The sequence below is a fragment of the Myzus persicae genome, unplaced genomic scaffold (genome assembly GCF_001856785.1).
Source record: "Myzus persicae strain clone G006 unplaced genomic scaffold, MPER_G0061.0, whole genome shotgun sequence".
NCBI classification, from domain to species: Eukaryota; Metazoa; Arthropoda; class Insecta; order Hemiptera; family Aphididae; genus Myzus; species Myzus persicae.
The window spans coordinates 6,505-10,899 of record NW_019100547.1 but is presented as its reverse complement, the minus strand read 5'-3'; the positions used below and the strand labels follow the sequence as shown (position 1 = coordinate 10,899).

Below are 4,395 nucleotides of genomic sequence, written 5' to 3'. Positions count from 1 at the left end.
ACTACAGAGGGCCTTTTTGAGGTAAAGGCACACCCTGCTATGAATTCCTAGATTCGCCTATGCGCGACATAGCGACATGGCTGGCACTTGGCCGCACACTTCGTCAAGGCAGAAGACGGGACATGACATGTCAATATAATATATAACATATATATATATATTATCATTATGTAGATGTCGTTGATAATGACATCTTGGCCAGGTGCAACGGCGAGTTCGTTTTAGTTTAAATTCACGATGACGGGTGTATCACCAGCTGAAGTCATATGCACTACAATGCCTGCGGTGAAATCACGACTTTCCAATTTGATTTTTGTCAGGCCAGCATATTTCAGCTCATTAAAAACTATTGATGCATCGAGTTGGCAGAGGACAGTGACCGGATCTTGAATTCGGACGAAATATTATTGTGAATCCATTGCCATATTCTTTATGGGCATGTATGTTAATGTATTATAAGAGCATTATTTTTTAAACTGTAGAATAGAGAATAGGTACATTATTTCGCAGTGTTCGTTGTCATAATAATACTAAAATAATATAATTTAAAGTAGAAGTATTGTATTTTGATTATCCAAATTGGATTTATCTTTTTGTGTGAACGACGATCTATGCATTGATGCAAAAAAAATTTGAAATTTTCAATATTTTTTCACTTTTGAATTGCGATGACATTAATGTTTATATTAGCATTGTACTATCTATTGAGGGTTCGGACACACTTTAAGACTGAATCAGTCGACCCACCGCACCACCAAGTTGGTGGCACCAACACGTTCTTTTGTTCTGCAATATTTACGCTTGGTATCTTGTGCTTAAGGTCGGTGGCCGATGGTTTAGGGGTACTTGACGATATAAGTAGTAAGAGGGTCACTTTTCATAAGATCAGAAATTATGATTAATAAATGTACACCTTTTAAGTCATTTGTTTACTTAAAAGAAATTTGTTGTATATACATTATAACCTAAAATGTTGTATAACTGCAATAGTCCTAAGTCGGTATGAAAATGTGTTTTTGTAGGAGAATTCATTAATATGGTATCAAGTATTTAGGAAAGGAATATTTAATATTTATAGAACATAATAACATGGGAAACTTGCATTTACATTTCTCATTATTGTAATTTGAAAAGACAATTACGTTAATAATTAATATTTGTTTCTCCTATTACCTCAGTTTTAATATTGTCGAATAAATTAATCAAAAACCAAATACTCTATGATACATCACATTTCACTTGTTTTATGTTCTCAACGTATTATAGCCCCCATATGTATGTAATATACATATTTTTAAAGTTTCACTTTGATTAAACAATACAACAAAACATTAAAAACATTAATTGCGTACATCATAATTGTTCGTACCATTACAAATATTTCAAACCCTAAATTATACCAATCTATTCCTTATAACCTAATAAACTTGCAATGAAATAAAAAAAAAAAAATAATGGTAACTAAAAAAGGATTTTAACTAATATTTTTAAGGCATTTCAGTATTTGTTTTTTACTTTGGTCAATAATGAAATTATATTCTCAAATGAACAATTTGTTTGCAGGGAATTTTACGTTTTGTCCGACCCATGGCATGGTGACATTATTGAGCGAAAATCATCATGTTGCCACAATAATGAAAATGGTAATAAGTTATAACAATCAATGACTGATGGATTAAGATCTGGTGATATGAGAAAATCTTACATTAATATTGACATTTTTTTTTTTATATAGATTAATAGATTAGAGCTTTATCACACTTGCCACCACAACGGATTCCAGAATTTGCTGGAGACTTCCACATTCTTGGGGATTTTCTGGCAATCACAAGGCTGGCAACTCGTATGGGCATACTGAACCGAATTGTTCAGTTAGTGGACTATGTTCGACAATACTGGTTAACAACAGTCGTCCATCTAGGTTTACTATTTATAGTGTAAACATCAGTACCAATAATTATGTAGAAAGTTTTCACAGCATGCTAAAGTTCACCATAAGCCTACATCCTCCAGTCTGGTCCTTTTACGGTAATTTATTTTTATAAAAATATGTAATTGACAATAACTAGATTGGTGATTGATTTTTAATAATATTTTGCAGATCGATTACGTTCCATTGAAAATAGAGTACGGAAGGAAACCTTACAAACAATCAACGGCCAGCGAGTAAAGCTATAAAAACTTTATAAGTTTAAATTTTTGAAATGGATTTTTATAAATCAAACTTTAATTAAAGGTACGAAGATTAATTGTGTCTAGCAGAGACACAAATAACTGAATTTTGGCTTATGCTCGACAAAGCGTACGCTATGACACAATGGCATATTTAAGAAGAGTTTCCTACTCAGTGAAAGGATACATAAATATGCAAATAGGCCCTTTAGGTAATGGTTGGTACCACATAAATTCAATTGAGTTTATAAACTAAATGACAATAAAATTGAGTTAATGAAATCCTTCCTGAAGATTTGGGACAGCTACAGATATCAATGGTTGGACTTCAGCCTCCGCCACCTGTATTGCCACCGTTCCACATTCATGGAGCTAGAAGACCGGGGGGGGGGGTGTGGTTGTCAATGATCCGCAGCAGCAGCAGTTCCACAAATAGTCAGACATCCAGAACGTCCAAATGTGCGCCAACAACCAGAAAGTGGCAACGTTCTATTTATTGAAGAACATAATCTTCTCAGTAATATACAACTGTACATTAAAGTTAACAATACAATGTTTACTCTAGTAACTATAATCTAATTATCAATATTATAGGAAATTTAATTAACATTGAGGCGCCTATCCATATTCTAGGTAAATATACAAAAAATAGAATGTAGTAAAAAATATAATGTGTCTTAACTAAATATAACTTTTTTGTTTGTATGATAAGCAAATAATGGAGACCGAAATGAGCCACTTGACCTACCGCAAAACGAAAGTATGCTTTAGAATATTTCTATAAGTAAAATAAAGGAGTGTCGTCCTTCGGCGGTTTCTCCACCCAAGTACTTATGTATTGTAATTTATTATTTTACGCTCATATGCTTATTGTAACTGCATTGTAAAATATTCTAAGTGATAAATAAAAATATTCACTTACTCAATCACAATTTAATTTTTATTTAAGTTAAACAGCCAGATATCAATTATTTGTCAGTAGAGGAAGAGGTCTATGAAATAGTTGAGCTAGGCAATAAACGATGCTCTTGTTGATAGTAGGTTGATTTAAAATGTTATAATACTCAAATATTATGTTAATAATTGTCTATTTTGTTTCAGACCAAATTACTCCACAAGCTCACCAGCCATTTGATTTGGATAACCCTATGTTGGAAGACTAGTTTTTTATATTATTATTAGAATATTTTTTTGTTAAGAAAACTTTACTCAGACTTATTTTGTTGTTTCTGTTTTAGAATTGCAAAACACAGCAAATTGTACTCTCAAAAAATTACATTTAGCTCTATTAGTTGGAGTGAACATTTTTTATAAGACATCTCAGAAACTTTTTATTATATTTTAAATTTAAAACGAGTGATGATTATTTATGAAGTACAAATAGTTTACAATTTTAAAACACTCATAACTCCCTTTAAAATTAATGTATAATAAAAATCCAGAGATACCCTTCTTAGCTGTAAATTTAAAAAAGAGGTTAATTCGCTCTAATTTTTAAACTAACAAAGCTAAATCTGATCTTCTGAGCTTAAAATTTGCTCCATGTTTAGGCACATGTCAGAAAAATATCAACATAACGTCCTCCTGAACAAAATTAAAAAATAAACTCACTTAAATACCTTTTATTCTAAAGGCGAGCATGTAGATAGATGTTTTGTTTGAATTCAAAGTCGGAGCCAAGTAAATACAGCCAACATTTTGGTGCCTTGCGGTCACGGATGGTGTTGTGATGAGTGTGCGATTCGCTTAGATAAATGTGGTGTCTGCGAAATTGAATTTCCTCCAACTCAGCCCATCCAAATAATGCACATTAAAATAGGAGATGGTTATTATGAGTGTATAGTTTGTAGCATTTTTCTTTTGTAAATTTTTATTAAAAATGTACAATTTTTTTAGTAAAAGGTAAATGGATGTAAAATACTTCCTTACTCGATCCAACTTTAAGTCAGTGCCTTAGATGTGTGCACCACGTACAATATGTACCAGACCACGCGCAATACATACTGTTGGACTGTGGCCATGGATGATATTGTGCTACATGTAACTCAACACCTCCGGCCACATGTGAGGTTTGTGGTGATATGGTCGAAGGAAACTATAAGAATATTTATAAATTAAGTATATATTTCATTATTTTTTTGATAATTATTTGTATAGGTAGTTTTCTTTATGTAATTTTTTTTCTTATTATTATTATTTACCTTTATAATTTTATGACTTGTT

At 31.8% G+C, this 4,395-nt stretch overlaps 1 pseudogene; it reads left to right on the top strand.

The window, feature by feature from the left end:
• Positions 1 to 237: 237 nt before the first annotated feature.
• On the top strand, positions 238 to 3,211 carry LOC111031956 (annotated as a pseudogene).
• Positions 3,212 to 4,395: the final 1,184 nt, after the last annotated feature.